Here is a 26,018-nt window from a genome sequence, read left to right on the forward strand (position 1 = left end):
GCTATGGATGGGAGGCTGGAACTAAACTGCATTAGGGGCGGCTATAAGGCCCTGCAGAACTGCAGTGGCAAAGCCTGCCCTGGACTTAGAGTAGAGAGGCAAATGATGATGCTTTGTAAAAGGGTGAACAGAACTCCAAGTAGCAGCCTCTAAAATGTCTTTGGTTGGTAGCCCTCTGAGAAAAGCTGCTGATGTAGCTGCAGCCCTGGTGGAATGAGACCTAATGCCCTTGGGTACCGGTTTACCATGGCATAAGTAGCAGAAACAAATGCAATGGCTCATCCACTTTGAAATAGTCTGCTTTGAAATAGCCTTTCCCTCTGATCCTGCAGCAAATGCCACTAGTAGTTGCTCAGTTTTTTTTTTAGAGCTTTAGTCCTGCTCAAGTAGAATCTTAGTTGTCTGTGTACATCCAAGGAATGCAGAATCCGATCCCCTTGTTCTGCGGATTTGGATAAAAAGTTGGCAGATGAATAGTTTGGTTAAGAGCCACACTGGAAATCACCTTAGGCATAAAGGAAGGATTGGTCCTGAGGGACACCCTGTCTGGGTTAAATATGATAAAAGGCTCCACAGCCATGAGGGCCTGTAGCTCTTAAACCCTTCTCTCTGAAGTAATTGCCAGGAGCAAAGCTGTTTTCCATGAAAGGTACTTCAGATCTGTAGTAGCAGCTGGTTCAAATGGAGGCAGGGTGAGCTTTTCCAACACATAATTGAGGTCCCATGCAGGAATTAGTGATGTTCTGGGAGGCCTTAAATTTTTTGGCCCCTTTAAGATACTGCTTTAGCAAGGGATGAGAAAAGATTGGTGGCTCTGTGTTGTAATGAGACGAGATGGCAGAGGCATGGATTTTTATTGATGAAAAAGAAAGGCCTTTGTCAAGCTTCTCAGTCAAGTATTGTAAAATCTGAGGAATATTTGGCTCTGCTGTGTCAGTTCCTTGTGCTTAGTTCCAAGAACAGAATCTCTTCCATTTATCAGCATAAGAATTTCTAGTAGTAGGCCTTCTGGCTTCCAAAATGACATCCATCACAGATTTACTGAGAGGTGTGGTTTGAATAACTACATGAACAGCCATGCTGCCAGGTTCAGTGTTTGGAGCAGATTGTGCAGGATCTGATTGTTTTGCTGGGACAGTAAGTGAGGTATTTGAGGCAAGTGCCAAGCTGGAAATGGAGACATATTTTATTGGTGGGGCCAGTCCGGGGCAATTAGTATCATCTTTGTTTTTTTTTTTTGTCTGACCTTTAGTAGGACCTTGGGAAGAAGAGGCAGAGGAGGAAAGGCGTAAACTGATAGGTTTTTCCAACTGAAGGATAGTGCATCCACTTTCCATGCTTGTCTAAGATAAGTCCTTGTGCAGAATTTGTCCAGTTGATAATTCCGAGGAGAGGCAAATAGGTCTATGCCAGGGCTCCCCCATTTCTTTGTTATCATGCTGAAGACTTGTGGATCTAGTTTCCACTTGTGAGGGTCCATAAGATTTATGCTTAAGTAGTCTGCCAGAGTATTTTGCTTTCCTGGCAGGAATTGAGCTTGAAGATGTACTTAGTAAGTCAAGGCTGTGTCCCACAGTGCCATGGCTAGTCTGCAAAGGGGGTATGAGTGTGTGCCCCCCTGCTTGTTTATGTACCACATAACCGTGGTGTTGTCCGTCTTTATCAGTAGTTGTCCTGGATGAAGTAAGTCCTTGAAGGCTGTCAGGGCATTTTGAACATCTCTTTTTGGTTGATATGCAGATGCATTTGTTTTGGGGTCCATATGCCCTGAATGCAACTTCCTGCCAGGTGGGCCCCCCATGCATAGTCTGATGCATCTGTTGTTAAGGTTTGGCTGGCAGGGGGTAGAGTGAAAGCCTGTCCCATGTTTTGGTGACATGCCTTTGCCCGCCAAAGAAACTCCTGTTGTAGGCAGGGAATGAGAGGAATCATTGTTTCCAGACTGTGACAATGTTGACTACATAAACTTTTTAGGTACCACTGTAGTTTCCTCATATGCAGTCTTGCATATGGAATTAGTAGAATGCAGGATGCCATGAACCCCAAAGCTTGCAGAGTTTGTCTTGTAGATAACTGGGTTTTTGTTGCCATCTGTTTGAAGTAAATAGTCAGTTGCCTTTGTTTGTCTGGCATGAGGAAAGCCATCTGGGCAGTTGTATTCAAGCTTGCACCCAGGAATGTTATCTTTTGAGAGGGTACCAGTTGTGACTTCTTTTCGTTTATTTTGTACCCTAGGCATGATAGAAGCCTTCACAAACGCCAGATGCTGAAGAAGAATGTCCTTGTTCTCTGCTTGAATGAGGCAGTCGTCCAAGTAAGGATAGATCTGTATACTTCTTTGTCTGCAAAATGCAATTACTGGGCGCAGTAGATAAGCCAAAGGGCAGTGCAGAGAATTGGTAATGCATAAAGCCAGCCTTGAAACTGAGGTATCTTCTGCATGATTCCCTTATTGGGATATGCAGGTATGCCTCTTTTAAGACAGTCACCAGCCAAGCGTTCTTGCCCAGCATGGGCAGAAGTTGCTGCAAAGTTAGCGTTTTGAATTTTGGAATGTCCAGGAATGTGTTCAAAATTGATAAATCTAGTATTGGGCGCCAGGCCTGGTCTTTTCTGGGTACCAAGAACAGTCTGGAATAAAACCCTTGTCCTTTTTCCTGCTCTGGCACTGGCTGAATAGCCCCCATATCCATGAGGGACTTAACTTGTTGCTGTGCCTCTGCCCAATGATTTTTTGGCAGATCTGGCCAACCGTTTGCAATCGACAGTGTGTGGAAGTGGAATCTGTATCCTTGAGATACTATGTTTATCATCCACTTGTCCTGGGCTACTAACTGCCAATTTTGAGCATAAAGTGCTAATTTCCCCCCTAAGGGTGCTGCCAAAAGATAAGTGCTTGGTGATGGCAGAGGGAAGTCACTTGAGTCCGTTTACTGTAGGGTTGCGTTTTATTTCCTCCAGATTTGAAGGTAGAAGCACCCCATTGCTTTGACCTGTAAGAATCCTGTGACTGGTATCTAGAATCTTTAGGATGCCTGGATTTGCCCCGTGGAGCTCTGTGGGACACAGGAAAGGACCAATTTTTTTGTAGGCCAGTGTCTACTGAATCTTGGTGGCTGCACTTGTAAAAAGTCTTTTACAGTTTGCATAGACTTAGCTTTGTCTTCCATTTTCTTTAAAACTTCTTCTGCCTTAACACTAGAGTATCATGCTGTAAAGGTGCATCCAGCAATTTAGCTTTAACATGATCAGGCAAATCTTGCTATTTTAGCCAGGCATGCCTCCTAATCACAGATCCAGTAACTGTGGCCCTGCAGGAGGCCTCTAAGGAATCAAAACCACATTGCAAAGTATGCTTTCCAACTTGTTCTGCTGCATGCAATAATTCCTGCAATTCTTTATTTTCTGCACATTCAGAAATCAACATCATTTTCTGTTTCAGTAATCTCATAACATGCTGTTGATACTTGAGCATATGAAACTGGCAGTTTAAGGCCCTAATTGCCAAGGTTGCAGATGTATAAACCTTCTTTCCCCATCTATCCAGTGCCCTGGAATCTCGGTCAGAGGGGATAGGATTTTTTGCTGTTGAGGCCTTAACACCTTTTGGATCCTGTGAAATAGTTTCAGCGTCAGCAGCAGGGTTTCTAAATAAAAATTTGTGCGAGTCAGGAAACCCTGTAATATCTGTCCGGCTTGCTAGGAACCGAAGGTAAGGAGTCTGGAGTCGAGCTTGACTCCGAAAACACATCATCCACAATGTCTAAAACAGGAGGTATGGCTAAAGGCCTATGCTGAGGGAGAAGGAAATCCCTAAGCCTCTTTTTTGATTCTGAGAAATCTTGACTCTCCCAGTAAAAATGCTCCCTCAAAGTATACAAGGTTTCTCCAAAGGAATAATCTTCAGGAGGAGATGCAGATGGAAAAGAATCCTCTGCATCAGAATCCTCATAGGGTGGTATAGAAAATTCCCGATCAGAAGAAACAGAAACCTGATCTGAAGATTCATAATCAGTGTCTTGCCTAGGCCTCTTATCAGGAGGGGGTTGGGAACCCCTGATCAAGGTAATTAGGTCTTCAGCCATTCTGATCATCTGCTTTTTGGGCACAGAGGCCTGTGCAAGTGGCTCATGCATCGGTTTCTTAGCTTTAGAAGTCACTTTTGTCTTTGATTTTGAAGCTGGCGTTGGTTTTATATAAAAATGCTGTGGCCTGAATACGCTCTCAGAAGCCGGTGCCTGCACAGCAGCTCCGGACCCATCCGAGTGAGAGACATACGCGGGCACAATACTTTGAGAATCTCGCTGTGTGCTGGACTCCAAATGGGTCTCAGTAGAGGCCTGCGACTCAAAAGTAGTGGGTATCAGGGGCTGCAAAAGCACCTCACTGAGTACCGGCGACTGGCATAGGAGAAGCTTTGTTGTCGGTTTTGCACCTCGACGGTCTGTCTCTGTCCTTTTCTTTGCGTTTTTTGTGAACTCCGGTAGTCGGATTGCTATCTGACGACATTTCAGGATAGTTAAATCAGTTTCCAAAATATTTTGAAGCAAACATATACCGACGCTTAATAGTGCGTTGGTTAAACCTAGCACAAAACCGACAGCTAGGCACGTTATGATCAGAGCCCAGGCAAGGAATACAGTATAAATGGAAATCCTTATGAGGTATTTGCTTCCCACAAGAAATGCAATTAACTTTTACTGACATCGGTAAGGAGCAAAAAAAAAAAGTTTCCCCAAAAGGGTATTTCACTTTAGTGAAGACTTCGGTTCTGAAACCAGAATTCGAAAATTTCAGGAGTCTGACAACCGGCACTTGCGAACTGCTTCTGCTTCTGGCACCCCACAGCAAGAAAGACTAAAGAAAATGGCATCGGCTGCCTGTTTTATACCCCTGACGACCTGACGTCATGGAAGAGGAGACAGCAACCGATACAGGACCCAAGACTTTGGAATTCAGGCCGACTGAGGGCAACCTGCCAGCAGATTACCCAAATGTAATGACTGCAACAGTGAAATGAAGAACATCAGTGAATACACTTCGAACATCTATATTTATGGTAAGTGTACACAAAGTACAGTTGTGTACACTTACCATAAGTGTAGATGTTCAAGTGTATTCACTGTTGCAGTCTTCACACTTGGATTATCTGCCTGCAGGTAGCCCTCACTCGGTCCGAATACCAGAGTCTTGGGATTTCTGCGTCGGATGCTGTCACCTCTTCCACAACGTCAGGTCGTCAGGGGTATAAAACATACAGCCAATGCCATTACATCAGTTTTTCTTGCCCCAGATGTCAGGAGTCCCCAAAATAGGAAGCTATTACATGGTGTGGAACACCTCCAGTAAAAAGTAAATGCCCCTGCCATAAAAGATGGCAATAAAGAGGATAGGTAGAAAGGACAGAGAAAGCCAGGGAGCTGGAGGGAGGGAAACCAGGACTGCAACAGTGAATACACTCGAACATCTACATTTATGGTAAGTGCACACAACTTACTATGTTCTTCATGTTTCACTGTTGCAGTCATTACACTTGGGTTGATTCCCAAAGCAGAGGAAGGGTGGAGGCAGTCAAGAAGTGTTAGGGCTGGCTAGCAGGCCCTGTAAGACTGCTGTAGCAAATCCAGCTCTGGATTTACAAAAAATAGGTAAGTGGTAATGCTTGGTGAAGGTGTGTACAGAACTCCAGGTTGCAGCTTCCAGGATGTCCCTGGTAGGGACTCCCCCGAGAAATGCTGTAGAGGTTGAAGTAGCTCTAGAGGAATGAGTTTGGATCCCCAGTGGGGTAGGTTTTCCAATGTGCTTGTAGCAGAAATAAATGCAGTGTGCTATCCATTTGGAAATGGTTTGCTTCGAAATGGCCTTGCCCTCTGCCCCTGTAGCAAAGCTGACTAGCAGCTGGTCAGATTTTCTAAAAGGCTTAGTCCTGTTAAGGTAGAACCTGAGCTGTCTGTGCACGTCCAAGGAGTGCAGGATCCTTTCCCCTTTATTCTGAGGATTAGGGAAAAAGTAGGCAAATGGATGGATTGGTTTAAAGCCACACTTGGGCATAAAGGAAGGGTTAGTCCTGAGGGAAACCCTGTCGGCATGGAAAATAATGAAGGGCTCCACCGCCATCAGTGCCTGTAACTCAAACATTCTTCTTGCTGAAGTAATAGCTAGAAGTAAGGCTGTTTTCCAAGAGAGGAATTTTAACTCTGCTGAAGCAGCAGGTTCAAAAGGGGGAAGGGTGAGCTTCTCCAGTACAAAGTTAAGGTCCCAGGCCAGGGTGGGAGCTCTCCTAGGGGGCCTTAAATTGTTAGCTTCTCTCAGGAACTGTTTGATGAGAGGGTGAGAAAAGACAGGTGGCTCAGTATTATAATGAGCTGAGATGGCAGAGGCATGAACCTTAATGGATGAGAAGGTTAGGCCTCTGTGGAGCAGCTCTGCAAGGTAATCAAGGATTTGAGGTAAGGTGGGCACAGCTGTGTCCTTTCCTTGAGACGGACTCCAAGAACAATATCTTTTCCACTTTTCAGCATAGGATTTCCTAGTGCTAGGCCTTCTGGCCTCAAGGATGACATCCAGCACCTGTTTGCTGTGGGGTGGTGGTGGTGTATTCAAGGGATAAGCCAGGCTGCAAGGTTTAGGGTTTGCAGCTGTGGATGCAAAATCTGTCCCTCCTGCTGAGACAGCAGGGAAGGTGTCCGATGTAGGTGCCAGGGTGGCACTGCTGTCAGACTGCGTAGGAGTGGGTACCAGTGCTGGTGTGGCCAGTCTGGTGCGATAAGGATTGCCCTTGGCCTGTCCTGTTTGATCTTGAGTAGTACTTTTGAGAGGAGAGGCAGAGGAGGAAAGGCATAAATTGAGAAGTTTTCCCATGTAAAGGATAGGGCATCCACCTTCAGGCTCTGCTGAGGGTTCCTGGTGCAAAATGTGCGGTTTTGGGTGGAGGCAAAAAGGTCCACCTCTGGTGTTCCCCACCTCTGGGTTAGAAGCTTGAATGAGTTGGGTTCCAGTTTCCACTCATGAGGGTCCAGTAGATTTCTGTTAAAGTCTGCCAGTGAATTTTGCTTGCCTGGCAGGAATTGAGCTTGTAGGTGCACTTGGTTGCTCAAGGCTGTGTTCCACAGAGCCATGGCTAAGCTGCAGAGTGGGTAAAAAGAGTTCCGCCCTGCTTGTTTATGTACCATATAACTGTGGTGTTGTCTGTCTTTATCAGGAGCTGTCCTAGAAGGATAAGGTATTTGAAGGCTGTCAGAGCATTCTGTACAGCTAGCATCTCTTTTCGACTGATATGCAGGGGAATTTGTTCTGGGCTCTATTTGCCTTGAATGCATTTGCCTGCCATGTGAGCCCCCCATGCATAGTCTGATGTGTCTGTTGTCAGGGTTTGGGCAGCGAGGGGTTGAGTGAAAGGAAGTCTCTTGTGGTTGCATGCTTCTGCCCACCAAAGGAACTCTGCCCTTAGACAAGGTATAATAGGAATCACAGTTTCCAGGTCCTGAGAATGTTGACACCAGAGACTTTTTAAGTACCACTGAAGTTTCCTCATATGCAGTCTTGCATATGGAATTAGCAGAATGCATGAGGCCATGAACCGTAGGGCTTGCAGTATTTTCCTTGCAGATAGCTGGGTTTTGGTGGCTATTAATTTGAAATAGTTTGCCAAATGGACCTGCTTTTCTGGAGTGAGGAATGCCATCTGGGAAGTTGTGTTCAAGCTTGCTCCCAGGAATACAATTTGTTGGCTGGGCACCAGTTGTGATTTCTTTTCAGTGATGGCGTATTCCAGTGAAGTTACAAGTCTTTTTACAAATGCCAGGTGCTGAAGTAGCAATTCCTGTCTGCCCCATTCAGGCAATCGTCCAAGTATGGGTAAATTTGAATATTTCTCTGCCTGCAGTATGCAATAGCTGGAGCCAGGCATTTTGCGAATACTCTGGGAGCAGTAGATAAGTCAAAGGCAAGTCGAGAGAACTGATGGTGTACAGAGCCTGCCCTGAAATTTAGATATTTCCTGCAAGACTCCCTTATGGGGATGTGCAGATAAGCTTCTTTTACGTCTAGGGTGACTAACCAGGCATCCTTGGCTAGCATAGGAAGCAGCTGTTGCAGTGTAAGCATTTTGAATTTTGGGACCACCAGAAAGGTGTTGAGAATTGATATATCTAGCATAGGATGCCAAGAGCTCTCTTTTATGGGCACCAGGAACAGTCTGGAGTAGAAACCCTGTCCCCTTTATTCTACTGGAACAGGTTGAACAGCCCTGATATGGAGAAGGGAAAGTACTTGCTTTTGAGCCTCTGCCCAATGGTTTGGAGGAAGGTCTGGCAACCCGCTTGGGGTTGGCAGTGAGTGGAAGTAGAATCTGTATCCCTGGGATACAATGTTTACAACCCAACAGTCCTGAGTAATGGACATCCAGTTTTTTGCATGAACGGCGAGTTTTCCTCCTAGGGGTGCAATTAGTTGGGCATGGTTGGGAAGGATAATTGGAAAGTCATTATGAACTTTTCCCATAAAGGGGTGGCTTACCACTCTCTGGTTTTAAGGTGGAAACAACTCCATTGTTTAGATCTCTGCATACCCTGAGACTGTAGTCTTGGTGGTCTGTTTCCCCTGGGTTTGGACTGAGAAGGCCTAAGAGGGACTGGAAAGGACCATTTTTCTGAAGGCCAAAGCCTACTGAATCTAGGTGGCTACACCTGTAAGAAATCTTTGACGGTTTGCATAGACATAGCTTTTTCTTCCATCTTTTTAAGAACTTATTCTGCTTTTGTGCCAATGATTTAATGGAGCATCTAGCAATTTTGCTTTGATATAGACTGGCAAGACTTGTTCCTTTAGCCAAGCATGCCTTCTCAGTACAGACCCAGTGACAGCAGCCCTGCAAGATGTTTCTAAGGCATCAAACCCACACTGCAAAGTATGCTTACTAACTTGGTTTGCAAGATGCATTAACTCTTGTGAATCTTTATTTTCTTAATCTGGAAGTAACACCATTATTTGTTTAATTAGTTCCATAACATGTTGCTGGTACTTCATGTGAATCTGGCAATTCAAAGCTCTCATGGCAAGAGTTGCAGAGGTATATACCTTCTTACCCTATCAGTCTAAAGCTCTAGAATCTCTGTCTGAAGGGGTAGGGTTTTTGGCTGTAGTAGCCTTAATGCCTTTAGGTCCCTGGGAAATGGTCTCTGGATCCGGAGTAGGATTCTTAAAGAGAAATTTGTGAGAGTCAGGTACTCTGTAGTACCTGTCAGGTTTTCTAGGAGCTAGTGGTAAAGTGTCAGGAGTAAGACTGGACTCCATGAAGACATCTACAATATCCAGGACAGGGGACAACTCTAGAGGCCTTTGCTGAGGCAAATCTAAAAATTCCTTAAGTCTCTTTTTGGACTGAGGATAGTCCTGGCATTCCCAGTGAAAATGCTCTCTTAAGGTATGCAAAGTTTCACCAAAAGAAAAATCCTCCTCTTTGTCTTTTAACAGGGGAAGGCTGGCTTCCCCTAATTAAGAGTAATAAGGTCTTCAGTCATTCTAAGCATTTGTTTTTGTGGCATGGGAACTTGAGCATGCGCTTTGGATGTCGGTTTTCTAGGTGTAGTGTGAACCATGGGCCTGAGAAACGCGGTAGTTTTAGTTGAAAATGAAGTTGTCTGTTTAATATGAATATAGGTAGATTGGAATACACCCTCAGAAGCCACTGCCTGCAGAGCGGCTCCAGACCCATCCAAGGTAGAGACATCCGCAGGTTCCATAGTCGAAGAAGCAACTTGTGGCATACCGGACTCCGAATGGGTCTCAGCAGAGGCCTGCAAATCTGTAGAAGCGAGCATCAGGGGCTGGCAAAGGTGCCTCACCGAGTACCGGCGGACTGGCGACTAGCTTAACGGAAGCGTCGTTGGCAGTTTTTGACCTATGCGGTCTGTCTCTGTCCTTTTTCGTAAGATCGGTAGTCAGATGGCTTACCAAAGCCATTTCGGAATACAGAGAACAAGAGCTAAAGAATTTAACTACAAAAAATAGCCTGACGACGAATGGTTCAGGCATTAAACAAGGCACAAAACCGACAGCGAAGGACGTCATGGTCTGGGCCTAAACAGGTGGCGCAGTAAGAATGAAAATCTCTGAGGTATTTGCTTTCCACAGGCAAAACAATTGTTAAATTTTTCTGACATCGGTTAGAGCAAGAAAAAAGAATCCCCAATGGGATACTTAGCTTTAGAAGACTTCAGGGTTGAAACTCAAAAAAACTAAAATTTCAGGTAGCGGCTGACCGGCCTTGCGAACCGTTTCCTCTTTGGGCTCCTTCTCGATATGAAAGACTAATGTAATGATGTCGGCTACATGTTTTATACCTCTAACGACCAGACATCATGGAAGAGGCGACAGCATCCGACGCAGAAATCCCAAGACTCTGGTATTTGGGCTGACTGAGGGCTACCTGCAGGCAGATAACCCAAGTCTGATGACTGCAACAGTGAAACACGAATAACATCTGTACTATGTTCTTCGTGTTTCACTGTTGCAGTCATCACACTTGGGTTGATTCCCAAAGCTGAAGAAAAGGGTGGAGGCAGTCAAGAAAATTGGGGACTGGCTAGGATGCCCTGCAAGACTGCGGTGGCAAAGCCTGCCCTGGATTTGGAGACGATAGGCAGGTGGTAATGCTTGGTCAAGGTATGAACAGAAGTCCATGTTGCAGCCTCCAGGATGTCCCTGGTGGGGACCTCTCTGAGGAAAAGCTGCAGAGGTGGAGGCTGCCCGGGTGAAATATGTGTCCTGACCCCTTTGGGGGTGGTTTCCCGTGCTGTTTGTAGCAGAAATGGATGTAGACTGCTATCCATTTGGAGATTGTTTGGATATGGGCCTTGCCCTCTGTCCCTGCTGCGAAGCTGACTAGCAATTGGTCAGTTTTTCTAAAAGTTTTAGTCCTATCCAGTTAGAATCTGAGCTGTCTGTGCACATCTACAGAGTGTAAAATCCTTTCCCCTTGTTTTGTGGGTTAGGGAAAAAGGTGGGCAAATGAATGGAATGGTTGAGAGCCACACTGGAGACCACTTTAGTCATGAAGGATGGGTTAGTCCTGAGGGAGACCCTGTCAGCATGGAAAAAGATTAAGGCCTCTACAGCCATGAGTGCTTGTACCTCAAACTCTTCTAGATGAAGTGACGGTCAGAAGCAAGGCTGTTTTCCAAGAGAGAAATTTTAACTCTGCTGAAGCTGCAGGCTCAAAGGGGGGTAGTGTGAGCTTTTCCAACACAAAGTTAAGGTCCCAAGCTGGGGTAGGAGCTCTTCTGGGTGGCCTTAAGTTGTTAGCCTCTCTTAGTAACTGCTTGATGAGAGTATGTGAGAAGAGAGGTGGCTCTGTGCAGTAATGAGCAGAGATGGCAGAGGCATGAGTTTTAATAGAAAAGAAGGAATGACCCCTGTGTAGTAGGTCTGCTAGGTAATCCAGGATGAGAGGTAGGGAAGGCTGTCCTGTTTCGGCTCCCTTAGCCTGGATCCAGGTGCAAAACCTTTTCCACTTGTCAGCATAGGATTTTCTAGTGCTGGGGTGTCTGGCCTCCCGTATAACATTCCAGGACTTGTTTGCTTAGGCTGGTAGCTAGAGGAGAGGTCAGGGCATAAGCCAGGCTGCCAGGTTCAGGGTCCGCAATTGTGGATGCATGAATTCTCTATTCTTCTGGGTCAGGAGTGGTGGGATCTCAGGAAGGTGCCATGGTGGCAGGGGCGACAGGCTGTGCAGCAGTGGGTACCAGTGCTCGAGTGGCCAGTCTGGGGCAATCAAGATTGCCCTTGTTTTTCCTCCCTGATTTTGAGCAGTACCCCTGAAATGAGTGGTATAGGGGGAAATGCATAGATTGAGAAGTTTACCCATTGGAAGGATACAGCAGCCACTCTCCAGGCCTTGCTGTGAGGTTCCCTGGTGCAGAACTTGCTGAGCTGATGATTGGAGTGGGAGGCAAAGAGGTCCAACTTTTGGGTGCCCCATTTCTGGGTTACAAGGTTGAAGGTTCTGTGGTCTAGCAGGTTTCTGCATAAGTTGTCTGCCGTAGAGTTTAGGGAGCCTGGCAGGAATTGTGCTAGCAGGTGTATTTGCATGGGTGAGGCCGTATGCCAAAGGGTCATGGCGAGCCTGCAGAGAGGATAAGAGTGAGTCCCCTCCCTGCTTGCTGTGGTGTTGTCTGTTTTGATCACTAGAGGCCCCGGGGAGAGTACAGGTCTGAAAGCTGTCAGGGTGTGCTGAACAGCTAGCATCTCTTTTTGGCTGATGTGCAGATGTATTTGATTTGGGCTCCAATGGCCCTGAATGTACCTGCCATCCAGGTGTGCACCCCAGGCATAAGTCTGATGCATCTGTGGTGAGGGTCTGGGCAGCATAGGGTTGTGAGAAGGGAAGCCCCTTGTTGTGGTTGCATGCTGCTGCCCACCAAAGAAAATCTTTCCTTAGACAGGGTATCATAGGTATGATAGTTTTCAGGTCTTGAGAGTGTTGACACCAAAGGCTTTTTAGGTACCATTACAGTTTCCTCATATGGAATGAGTAGAATGCAGGAGGCCATGAACCCTACAGCTTGCTGGATTTTCCTTGCAGATAACTGGATCCTGGTGGCTAGTTGACAGACACAGCCTGTCAGACGGGCTTGTTTTTCTGGAGTAAGGAATGCCATCTGGGATGCTGTGTCCAGGCTTGCTCCCAGAAATACAATTTTTTGTGTGGGGACTAGTTTTGATTTCTTTTCGTTGATAGTATACCCCTGGGAGGTCAGTAGGTCCTTTACAAAGGTCAAGTGCTTAACAGCTTTCCGGTCTGCCTGAATCAGGCAATCATCTCAGTAGGGGGTAAATCTGAATATTTCTTTGTCTGAAAAAAGTAATAGTCGGAGCCAGGCATTTTGTGAAAACTCTGGGAGCAGTGGATAAGCCAAAGGGAAGTGAAGAGAACTGAAAATGCATAGATCCTGCCCTAAAACGTAGATATTAACTGCAAGATTCCCTGATTGGGATGTGTAGGTAAACCTCTTTTAGGTCTAGGGTGGCTAACCAAGCATCCTTGGAAAGCACAGGAAGAAGCTACTGGAGGGTGAGCATTCTGAATTTTGGTATCACCAGAAAGGTGTTTAGAATGGATAGATCGAGGTTTGGGTGCCAGGTGCCCCCTTTTCTAGGTACCAAGAAGAGTCTGGAATAGAAACCTTGGCCTATCTGGTCTGCAGGAATATTCTGTATTGCCCTCATGGAGAGCAGGGAATGGACCTGCTTCTTGGCCTCTGCCCATTGGTTTGGAGGAAGATATGGGAACCCTTTTGTGGTTGGCAGAGTGTGGAAATAAAATATGTATCCCTGGGACACTATGTTGAGGACCCATCAGTCGTTGGTAATAGAGGCCCAGTTGTTTGCATGGAAGGAGAGTTTTCCTCCTAGGGGCAACAAGCATGTGAGCAGAGGTAAGGAGTGGAGGTGTAAAGTCATTGTGAGTTCTTACCATAAGGGGGTGGGCTTAGCACTCCCTATTTTTGAAGAGGAGGAACCTCCATTGCTTAGATCTCTGCATTCCTTGGGACTGTTATCTGGGGGGGGGGGTCTGCTTCCCCTGGGTCTTGGGTGAGCTGGCCTGGAAAGGACCAGTGCTTGGAGGGGCAATGCCTACTGAACCTCGGAGGCTGGACCTGTAAAAAGACTGTCTGCATAGATTTAGTTTTTTCTTCCATCTTTGTTAAAACCTCTTCTGCCTTGGTGTCGAACAAACTGTCTTTGTTCAATGGTGCGTCCAATAACTTTGATTTGACATGGTCTGGCTAAGGACAGAACCAGTGACCGTTGCTCTGCAAGATGCTTCTAGGGCGTCAAAAGCCACATTGCAAAGTGTGCTTAGTAACTTGGCTTGCAGAATGCATAAGCTCTTGTAATTCTTTATTTTCTCCACAAGCAGGAAAGGAAGATATTTTTTGTTTGAGGAGTTCCATGGTACGTTGCTGATATTTCAGCATGTGGAATTGACAATTTAGTGCTCTAATAGCAAGAGTTGCAGAGGTGTATATTTTTTTGCCCCATCTGTCAAAAGCTCGGGAATCCCTGTCTGAGGGGATGGGATTCTTAGCTGATGTTGCTTTAATTCCTTTAGGTCCTTGGGAGATAACCTCTGGGTCAGCAGTAGAATTTCTGAAAAGGAATTTGTGAGAGTCAGGGACTCTGTAGTACCCGTCAGCTTTCCTGGGAGCAGGAGGAAGGGTGTCAGGAGTCAAACTGGATTCCATAAAAACATCATTCACAACATTCAAGACAGGAAGAATGGCTAACGGTCTGTGCCGTGGTAAATCTAAGAATTCCCTGAGCCTCTTTTCTGACTGAGGACAGTCCTGACATTCCCGTTGGAAATGCTCCCTTAAAGTACGTAGGGTTTCAACAAATGAAAAATCCTTGGGAGGAGAGACAGAAGGAATGGATTCCTCTGTATCAGAATCCTCATAAGCAGGGAGGAGTTGCATGTCTTCATATTCAGAAACCTCAGAGTCATCGGACTCCCGTTCAGATAAAACTACTGGGGACAAGTCTCTTTCTTCTGGAAGGGGTAAGCCTGGCTTCCCCTAATAAGCATAACAAGGTCTTCCACCATTTTAAGCATTTGAGATTGAGGCATAGAAACAGGTGCCTGAGCTTGGGTCGTCATTTTTTAGGCGTAGTTCCTACCCTGGGCATTAGAAACTCGGTAGTTTTAGAAAAAACTGAAGATGCAAAAGAAGTCATCAGTTTGTGTAGAGTATCGGTAGTGCGAAGAACTTCCTCAGAAGCCGGTACCTGCTCAGCGGCTCTGGACCCATCCAAGGTAGAGACATCCACATGATCCTTAGTCGAAGAAGAGTCTCGCGGCATACCGGACTCCGAAAGGGTCTCGGTAGCGGCCTGCGAATCCACATAAGTGGGCATCAGGGGCTGTGAAAACGCCTCACTTGAGGACCAGAGAACTGACTACTAGCTTAATGGAAGAGTCTTCGGCAGTTTTGGACCTGTGCGGTCTGTCTCTGTCTTTATCCTTAAGTTTTTTCAGAAGATCGGTAGTCTGATGGCTTACCGAAGCCATATCAGAATACAAGGACTGAGAGCAAAAATATTAAACTACAATAAGGGCTCAATGATGTATAGTTCTGGCATTGAACAAAGCACAAAAATGACCACGAGGGATGTCGTGGTCTGGGCCTAAACAGGTGACGCAGTAAGAATGGAAATCTCGGTGTGGTATTTGCTTTCCACAGACGAGACAATTGTTAACTTTTTCTGACATCGGTAAGAGCAAGGAAAAAGATCCCCAACAGGGTACTTAGCTTTAGAAGACTTCAACTTCAATTCGGAAACGAAAACTCAGGTAGCAGCCGACTGGCACTCATGCAAACTGCTTCTGCTTCGGGCTCCTCGGCAAGAAAGACTGATGTAATGGCTTCGGCTGCCTGATTTTATACCACTGATGACCTGATGTCAGTCCTGGAGTGACAGCAACCAATGCAGAAATACTAAGCCTCTGGTCTTTGGGCCAACTGAGGGCTACCCCTGGCAGGATAACCCAAGTGTGATGACTGCAACAGTGAAACACAAAGAACATCTTGCCTTACGAACATGACAAGTGTTTATAAAAGATGACATGGGAAAAGAGGGCACTACTTGTAATGGCCCACAGTCTTCTTAAAGTACAGTTTTGTACCTACCATAAATGTAGATTTTCGAGTGCTAATACAGCTGCAGTCATAACAGATGGGTTATCCTGCCATCAGGCGGGTCCTCGGTCGGCCGAATTCCAAAGTCTAGGTCCGGCGTCGGTTGTCGTCGCGTCTTCCCTGACGTCAGTGCGGCAGGGGTATAAGAACCAGCCGACGCCATCTTCTTCAGTTTTTCTTGCCCCAGATGTCAGGTGCCCCCAGAAGGAAGGCAAAACATAAACTTATGTAATAATGCAATGTAAAATAATCAAAAAACAGTAGTTTGCAAGCAAATACACCATAAAAGAATACCCCAATCAGGTTGTATGAGAAGGTGTTTGTCATAAGGCCTGTCCCAAGAGGGGATGGAGGGAGGGAAACCTGGACTGCAGCTGTATTAGCACTCGAACATCTACATTTATGGTAGGTACAAAACTGCACTATGTTCATTGTGCATACAGCTGCAGTCATAACAGATGGGTAGAATCCCAAAGCTAAAAAGGGGTGGCAGGCACTAAGTGGAACTAGGAGGAGCAAGGATGCCCTGCAAGACTGCTGTGGCAAAGCCCGCTCTAGATTTAGAGTAAAGTGGAAGGTGATAGTGCTTGGAGAAAGTGTGCACAGAACTCCAAGTGGCTGCTTCCAAAATGTCCTTGGTAGGAACCCCCCTGAGGAAAGCTGCAGAGGTAGCTGTGGCCCTTGTGGAGTGGGATCTGATGCTTGAAGGCACAGTTTTTCCATGAAATGAGTAACAAAAGCGTATGCAGTGGGCTATCCATTTTGAGATTGTCTGTTTGGAGATAGCCTTTCCTTGAGCACCTGTAGCATAGGACACAAAGAGTTGCTCGGACTTTCTGAATGGCTTTGTCCTGTCCAAATAATAACGAAGTTGTCTGTGAATGTCCAAGGAATGTAGTAGTCTTTCCCCTTTGTTTTGTGGGTTAGGATAAAAGGTAGGTAAGTGGATAGTCTGATTCAAGGCTACACTGGATACTACCTTTGGCATAAAGGAAGGGTTGGTTCGTAAGGAAACTCTGTCCTGATGGAAAATGATGAAAGGTTGCACAGCCATGAGGGCCTGTAGTTCCGAAACCCTGCGTGCTGAGGTGATAGCCAGAAGGAAGGCCGTTTTCCATGACAAATATTGCAGTTCTGTTGAAGCAGCTGGCTCAAATGGAGGCAGGGTCAGTTTTTCCAAAATGAAGTTGAGGTCCCAAGCAGGTACTGGTGGTTTCCTTGGGGGTTTTATATTCTTAGCCCCTCTGAGGAACTGTCTTAAGAGGATGAGAGAATAAAGGAGGATCTGTGTTGTATTGTGCAGAAATGGCTGAAGCGTGGATCTTGATGGAGGAGAAGGAAAGTCCACTGTTTAACATCTCAGCTAGGTACTGTAATATTTGAGGTAAATTTATTACCCAAGGATTCTGGCCCTTTTTCTGATTCCAGGCACAAAACAGTTTCCATTTGGCGGAGTAGGCTTTTCTAGTAGAAGGTCTTTTGGCCTCCAAGATGACATCCTGCACCTCCTTGGAGAGGAGGGTCTGTTGGGAAATCAAGGGATCCTCCATGCGGCTAGATTGAGGGTTTTCAGCTGACTGTGAAGAGTTTTGAAGTTGTGCTGGGACAACAGAAGAGGCACTAGAGGAAGGATCATGGTGGGGAATGCGTCAGGCTCTTCAGGAGTGGATACCAGTGTTGTCTTGGCCAATCTGGAGCAATGAGAATCATGTCTGGCCTCTCTGCTCTGGCTTTTAATAGAACTTTGGGCAGCAGAGGAAGAGGTGGAAAGGCATAGACTGTCAATGTTGTCCAATTGAAAGAAAGTGCGTCCACTTTCCAGGTCTGTGGATGATAGGTCCTTGAGCAAAATTTTTTCAGTTGGTAATTTCTGTGGGTAGCAAAGAGATCTATGTCTGGCTGTCCCCATGCCCGAGTTATCTTTGCGAAAACTTGAGGATGCAACTTCCATTCATGTGGATCTGTCATATTTCTGCTTAGGCTGTCTGCCAGTGTGTTTTCCTTCCCTGGCAGGAATTGTGCTTGAAGTTGGATTTGCAATTCCAGAGCCGTGTTCCAAAGGGACATGGCTAGTCTGCACAGGGGGTATGAATGAGTTCCTCCCTGTTTTTTATGTACCACATCACTGTGGTGTTGTCTGTCCTTATCAATAGCTGGCCTGGATGCAGTAGGTCTTTGAAGGCCATAACAGCATTTTGTACTGCTAGCATTTCCTTTTGATTGATGTGTAGGTGCTTCTCTTTTTGGGACCATTTGCCCTGAATGCACTGATCTGTCATGTGCGCCCCCTAGGCGTAGTCCGAGGCGTCTGTTGTGATGATTTGTTTAGCTTAAGGCATGCAGAAGGGGAGACCTATGTTTCTTTGGCATGCTTGAGCCCACCACAGAAATTCCTTTTGAAGACATGGAATGAGTGGTATAATTGTTTCCAAACTGTGGCTGTGTTGAGACCATACGTTTTTTAGGTACCATTGAAGTTTCCTCATATGCAGCTTTGCACATGGGATCAGCAGGATGCAAGATGCCATGAATCCCAGAGCCTGCAGGACTTTCCTTGCAGTTAGCCTGGGGAAGGTTGCCATTTTGCTGAAGTATTGAGATAGTTGCCCTTGCTTCTCTGGCGTGAGGTAGGCCATCTGGGTGTTTGTATTAAAGCTGGTACCCAGGAAAATTATTGTTTGAGAGGGTATTAGTTTTGATTTCTTTTTGTTGACTGTGTATCCCAGAAAGTTCAACAATTTTATTACAAACGCCAAGTGTTTCAGAAGTATGTGCTTGCTGTCCGCTTGGATCAGGCAGTCGTCCAGATATGGGTATATTTGTATCCCTTGAAGTCTGCAGAAGGCAATTACTGATGCCAGGCATTTCGTAAACACTCTGGCAGTAGATAAGCCAAAGGGCAATGCAGAGAATTGATAATGGGTTGAACCTGCAAGAAATCAGAGGTATCTTCTGCAATCTTGTCTGATAGGGACATGCAGGTATGCCTCCTTGAGGTCCAATGTTACCAGCCAAGACTCCTTGCCCAGCATGGGAAGAAGCTGCTGTAATGTGAGCATCTTGAATTTTGGTACGAGTAAATATGTGTTTAGGATGGATAGGTCTAAAATAGGTCTCCAATCTTTGTCCTTCCTTGGTACCAGGAATAGTCTGGAATAAAAACCTTGACCCTGTTCTTTTGCAGGTACCTCTTGAATAGCTTTCATGTCCATGAGAGCTGAAATTTGTTTTTGTGCCTCTGCCCTTTGATTTTGTGGTAGGTTTGGCATACCTCTCATTTTTGGAAGGGTGTGAAAGTGGAATCTGTAGCCTCTGTCTATAATGTCCAGGATCCATTTGTCTTTTGTGACAATATGCCAATTTTTTGAAAATAATGCCAGTTTTCCGCCTAAAGGTGCTGCCATTAAAGCTTTGCTTGGCATGCAAAGGGGAAAGTCATTGCGTCTGCTTTCTGAATGACTGTGATCTATCTTCTCCACCTCTTGGTGTAGGTGCTTGCCATTGTCTGGCTCTGAATGATCCTTGAGATTGCCCTCTACCCCTCGGGCGCCTGTATCTGCCTCTTTGAGGTCTGTCCGTGGCTGGAAAGGACCTTTGAAGGCCAGTTTCTGCTGAAACGTGGAGGTTGTACCTGTAGGAAATCTTTCACTGTTTGCATTGATCTTGCCTTTTCCTCCATTTTCTTTAGTACCTCCTCAGCTTTAACACCAAACAATACATCTTTTTGAAGAGGTGCATTTAGTAATTTAGCTTTGACATGATCTGGTAAGGTTTGCTCTTTGAGCCAAGCATGTCTACGTATGACAGACCCTGTAACAGCAGCTCTACATGAGGCCTCTAAAGCATCAAAACCACACTGCAAGGTATGTTTACCCACTTGCTCTGCACTATGCAATAAATCCAGCAACTCCTTTAAATCTGGTTGCTCAGGTTGTGTCATTTTGCTTTTCAACTGAGATAACAAAAACTGTTGATACTTTAACATATGGAACTGACAGTTTAATGGCCTCATGGTTAAAGTGGCCGAGGTGTACACCTTTTTCCCCCACCTTTCTAAAGCTCTGGAATCTCTCTCTGAAGGTAATGGGTTTTTAGCAGTAGAGGCCTTAATTTCCTTGGGACCCTGTGAAATAGTTTCTGGGTCAGCAGCATGGCTTTTGTATAGGAACTGGTGTGAATCAGGAACCCGGTAATACCAGTCAGGTTTAACAGGAGCTGGAGGTAAAGAATCTGGGTTGAGGCTGGCTTCTGTGTACACATCATCTAATATATCCAAGACAGGAGGGATAGCCAGAGGCCTGTGCTGGGGAAGCAAGAGAAAATCCCTGAGCCTTTTCTTGGAATCTGAGTAATCTTGGCCTTCCCAGTGAAAGTGTTCCCTCAAGGTATGTAGGGTTTCCCCAAAAGAATAGTCCTCAGGGGGGGAGACCGAGGGAATGGACTCCTCAGCATCAGAGTCTTCAAAAGGGGAATATGAATATTCCTGGTCCTCAGAATGTTCTGAGGTAATAGAGGCTTGATCTGGGGAAGGGTAGTCTTCCTCCAATCTGGGCCTTTTGTCCGAGGGGGTTGAGAACCCCTGATAAGAGTATTCAAATCCTCAGCCATTTTGAGCATCTGTTTTTTAGGCATGGGGCCTTGAGAGGGGGTCTGCGGACCTTGTTTTTTAGTTTTCATGGCTGCTTTAGATTTTGTGAAAGCCTTAATGGAAAAGGAGGAAGGCCTGAAAACACCCTGAGAAGTGGCAGGCCTGTCTAAACTCTGAGTTTCCCCGCCAAGAGTGGCGTCGGTATCTGTAGTCGGAATGGGAGCCGAGGAGCCTGCGACCTCGGGCACAGAAGACACCGCTAAAGAAGCATCATCGGTACACAGGGGCTGCGTAGGTGCCTCGCTGAGAACTGGAGCAGCAGTAGTCGGCTTTAGCGTGGTGTCGATAGAAGTTGCGGACCTTGTATGTCGGTCCTTATCTTTACGTCTTTTACTCAAAACTGGAGTCGGAGTATCCGACGACATAATGTGATTAAATTTTTTACCAAAATAGTGTTGGGCGAACTCCGCCCGATGCTTAATAGTGCGTTTGTTGAATCTAGCACAAAAACGGCAGGCCGAGACGTCATGGTCTGGGCCTAAGCAAGGAATACAGAAAGAATGGAAATCCTTATGCGGTATTTGCTTCCCACATGAAATGCAATTATTAACTTTGTCTGACATCGGTCTGAGGCAAGAAAAGTTTCCCCAACGGGGTACTTAGCTTTCAAGAATACTTCGGCTGAAATATTTTCGTAAATCTCAGGAGCTGGTCAACCGGCAATTGCGAACTGCTTCTGCTTCGGGCACCGCGCAGCAAGAAAGACTGAAGAAGATGGCGTTGGCTGGTTTTTTTATACCCCTGCCGCACTGACGTCAGGGAAGAAGTGACGACAACTGACGCCAGACCTAGACTTTGGAATTCGGCCAACCGAGGACCCGCCTGACGGCAGGATAACCCATCTGTTATGACTGCAGCTGTATGCACGATGAACATCCATAACTTCTTGCTGCACCTAAAAAGCACCATAAAATATGAATTATCATCAGAATGCCAACCATAACTCCAGTTTATGTGATTTTGAAACAGATTTCAAAAAACACATCTCTCAAGTGAATTTCTTGGAATCCACTTCAACACAAACTGGTTATGCATGCTGACCTGATTATAGTCTTATATCTTCTGCTCACTTTGGACTGTGAGCTGAAATGTAAATTAAGATAACCTTATTACTTCAGTAACGCAGTCACTGTTCTTGTACTACAAGTGACACTGTGTTCTTTAAATATATTACTATGGTAGCGTTGTCGCCTCATAGCAAGACGTTGTCCCGTTCGATTCTTAGCTAGAGCGTCTTGTGTGGCGGCATGCGTGAATGGGCGTGCCTTCGTTGAAGGTTGTGCGTCAGGGCTGGTAACTCGGCATGTAAAAATCCACTACCAAACATTAGCGGACCGGAGTTCCGCTGTGGCGACCCCTAACTGGGATAAGCCGAAAGACAACAACAACTTCTACTAATAACATATTAAGGAATATTATATATTACTTAAACATGTGCCCATGCCAAACAAACTAACTTCAGATAAACCCTAAGGACACACAAGTTAAAACTATTCCACTGCACTATACCTGCATGAGTGTCAGCACTGTTCCAGCAACAATGTAATTCAGAAAATAACAATAGCATGAAGAGAAATCTGATCAGCTGTTGACCACAATAATCTGATCAACAGCAGATGATGTCCTACATGTTAAAACTGCAAACAAAATGAACACATTTTGAAACAAACTAATATAAAATACAATATAAAATGGTCAGTAAAAAAAATTCTGTTAATCAATATGAATAACTACATAAAAGACATCAAATACAATTCAGTGGTCTTGCAAGTAAAAAAAAAAAAAAACTTTTGAAAAAAGGAGAATACAAACATCAAAAGCATGGATTCACATTGAATGCCAATTAAAGAAGATGGTAGCGCAAAACACTCACAAGGTTAAACCTAAAAATTAAGAAAACTATTGCCTTGAAAGACAGTGGAAGGTGGCAAACACTGATCATTCCAACCTGCACTGTGAATGAATGTATGTGCGCATGTATGGGCGTGTGAGCTTGTGGGTGCACATCTGTCCAGAGTCCCCATTCAGTGTGTCACTCTGATTCTGCCAACAGCAGCATTCACATAAAACAAGACCTTTACCAGTTCTCCTATATTACCAAAACCAAGCAAAACAATACAAACAAGAGGACAAATAAAACTACACTAAAAATAAAATGCCTGCTATTACACTGAAAAACAATGGGAGGCAGAACACTTAAAAGCAGTGAAAGATGCAGTATCACTACCCAAGTACTCTATCATATTTTCTACATCTGCATACTGAAAGTGAAAGTAAAAGAAACTTTACATTTCTTCCCTCAGTCACTCAGCCCATTCTGTTTAGACAGTAGTGTCTAGTAATCAGCACCTAGCAACGAAACAGAACAGTAACAGTTTTCATGATGTGTGACGACATGTTATTAAGCAGCAAAGTTAGTCACATTAGAAATTTGTAATACTGTTTTACCACAGCAAACGTCCTCTAATACAATACAAAACTTGCATGGCTTAACTAGATGACACAGCAGCAGCCTTGCTTTCTGGACACCCACCTTCTCTATAAAATGCCATCTAAAGCTACAATTCATTACAAAAAGGCACGCTGCAATGCCCAGAAACAAGGCAATAAACTACTTTCCTAAAAACAATGTTCATACATAAAAACACTGCTGTCTATGTAAGCACCAAGTCCCCAATAACTATCAATTTTGTGTGTGTGTGTGTGTGTGGGTTCATCCAGGGTTGCCAGACGTCCCTATTTGGGCAGGACTGTCCCGAGATCAGCAGCCTGATCCCGAGATCAGCACTGCCGGTTTAAATCCCAGGCAGCCTCTGCTTTGTTTTTTTGTTTTTGATTGGCCCGTATACCAGCATACGGGCCAATCAAAAATCGCTAAACACGGAGCTTCTTGTGTTTAATGCAGAAGTTCCGCATTAAACACAAGAAGCTCCGTGGTTAGCGATTTTTGATTGGCCCGTATGCCGGTATATGGGCCAATCAAAACATCGCAAAACAGAGCTACTTCTGCTTAATGCGGAACTGCGATGTTCCGCATTAAACATAAGTAGCTCCATGTTTAGCGATTTTTGATTGGCCCGTATACCGGTATACGGGCCAATCAAAACATCGCAAAACAGAGCTACTTCTGTGTAATGCGGAACTGCGATGTTTCGCATTAAACAGAAGTAGCTCTGTGTTTATTTATAAAAATAAACACCGAGCGACTTCTGTTTAATGCGGAACTGTGATGCTCCGCATTAAGGACGTGGAAGACTTTTTTTTTTTTTTTTTTTTAATCTTCACTTACTTTGTCCCTATCTGGCCAGTCGGAAATCTGGCAACCCTGGGGTCATCTATGTGGCAGGCAATTTTCAGTTCATACTTAACCTTGGAGGACTTAATTTTATTTTTAAATTTACTTAATTTCTTATGCTCAGTTTTGAAATGAAATATTTTCAGTTTGTTCTGGGGGGGAAAAAGAAGTTATGTCCTTACTATAAAGTTCCATCTGTGTGGTCTATCTTCATTCATTTTTGATAGATGGGACAGAGTCCCCAGCTACTTTAGATCCTGGGTGGTCCTAATTAAGGATATTCCTGAGTACCACAGAGCCAAAGGATGCTCTTCCCCTGGAGAGTATATCAATTTGTAATGAGTGATAAAGGTATGAGGAGTGGCCCATGTTGCAGCTGCACACATTTCTTCCATGGAGGCTTTGGAATGAAAGACAGCTGAAGGGGGAACAGATCTGGTGGAATGCGCTCTAACCAGAGCAGGTGGTTTGAGTTTACTCTGAATGTAGACAAAGGTAACACAATCTCTAAGCCATCTTGATAAGGTAACTTTTGATACCGGTTTACCCAATCCAGATCCTGAGAAGGAAACAAACAATTGTTCCGATTTTCTAGAAGATTTTGCTCTGTCCAGGTAAAAATGTAATTGTCTGTGGACGTCCAGCAGACGTAAGCAGTATTCTCCTTTGTTTGAAAATTTGGAAAAAAGACTGGTTAATATTAGATTCTGACACCACTTTATGGAGGAAGGACGGGTTGGTTCTTAACGACACTCACTTTGTGAAAAATAATGTAAGGATGCGTCACACAAAGCTTGCAATTCGGAAATCCTCCTGGTAGATGTGAAAGCCACCAGGAAGAGGGTTTTCCAAGACAAAAACTTGAGGTCGCAAGTAGCTGCTGGCTCAAATGGCTGTCGAACCATACTTTGTAAGACTAAGGTCAAATCCCATGGCGCTACAAGGTCTTTGAATGTTTTTTTTTTTTTTTTAAAGTAACGTGCCTTTAGGAAAAATTTTGCATAAACAATGAGACATCAAGGAATGTTCATCAAGTCTGTCATGAAAATTGGAAATAGCGGCTAAATGAACTTTAATTGTGGCAGTAGAAGCTCCCCATTCAAATAAGGTCACTAAATATTCTAGGACCTTATTCAACTGGTGCTGAGAAGGGGGATCTATGTTGTTTGAGGAAGCCCAAATCAAAAATCTTTTCCATTTGCTTTGGTAAAGCTTTCTAGTGGACAGTATGGGAAACCAGAAGAAATGGAGATACCAAGCTGACTGCTTGAGATTTTGGAGATTGGGATGCGCCAACCCCCGAGGGTGAGATAACAGGTCCAGAGCCAGGTTCAGTAGCCAAGGGTGGTGAACAAGACAAGGCCAGAGAAAGGGGAACCAGACTTGACGGGGCCAATAGGGTGCAATGAGAATTGTCTTGCTTCTCAACCTTTGAGCTGTCCTCAAAAACTGGGGAATTAGTGGAATAGGGGAAAAGCCATAAAGAAGTCCTGGGGGTCAATCGAGTAGAAGTGCGCCTCTCAGGGACTCCTCGTGAAGGGGAATTAGGGCAAAGTAGCTGCTGCATTTGTTATTTATCAGACAGGTAAACAGATCGCAGCACGGCTGGCCCCAATTACGAAAAGTCTTCATCACTATGTTGTGGTTGAGAGACCACTCGTGAGGCAGCAGGATGCATCTGCTCAACTTGTCTGAAATCACATTGGATTTCCCTAGGATATGCATTGCTACCAGAAAGTGGTTGGAAACAATAGCCCATTGCCAAATTCTTAGGACTTCCCGACATGGGGATAGTATCTTGTTCCTCTGTTTGTTGATATACCAGACTACCAACATGTCTGATTGGATTGCAATTGTCCCTGAAGGAAGGACAGACTGGAACACTTGCAAAACTAAAAGCACTGCCTTCAATTCTAGGATGTTGATATGCAAACTGGCCTCTTACGGGGACCAAGTGCCTTGGACAGTCCTCCCCAGATAATGGCCCCTCACCCGATCTTGAAAGTGTCCATGGTCACTATGGGTTTGGATGGAGGGGGAGAAAAAAGGCGACCCCACAGATTTTCTTCTGGCTTCATCCATCAAGACAAAATCCTTTTTGCAACAATTTATCAGTATTAGGTGGGACATGGGATCCATCAGAATCTACCATTTTGACACAAAGTGCCACTAAAGCAGCCTCATGTGATATCTTGCTAGGGGTACTAAGGTTACAGTTGCTACCATGGACCTCAAAGTCTGCAGCACCAGGCAGAGCATGAACTTTGTTTTGGGACATGATCGCTTGAACTTGTGACCTCAGCTTCATCAGCCTGTGGAGGGAAAGGGAGACTACATAATAAATTGTATTCAATCTTGCTCCTAAAAACTCTAGATC

At 45.1% G+C, this 26,018-nt stretch overlaps 1 protein-coding gene across 4 annotated transcripts in view; it reads right to left on the bottom strand.

The window, feature by feature from the left end:
• AKT1 (AKT serine/threonine kinase 1) overlaps nucleotides 1-26,018 on the bottom strand; it is a 1,868,331-nt gene that overhangs the window by 1,117,808 nt on the left and 724,505 nt on the right. The gene's annotated exons all lie outside the window — the stretch shown is intronic.

This window comes from Protopterus annectens, chromosome 6.part0, assembly GCF_019279795.1.
Source record: "Protopterus annectens isolate FY-2018-M chromosome 6.part0, PAN1.0, whole genome shotgun sequence".
NCBI classification, from domain to species: Eukaryota; Metazoa; Chordata; order Ceratodontiformes; family Protopteridae; genus Protopterus; species Protopterus annectens.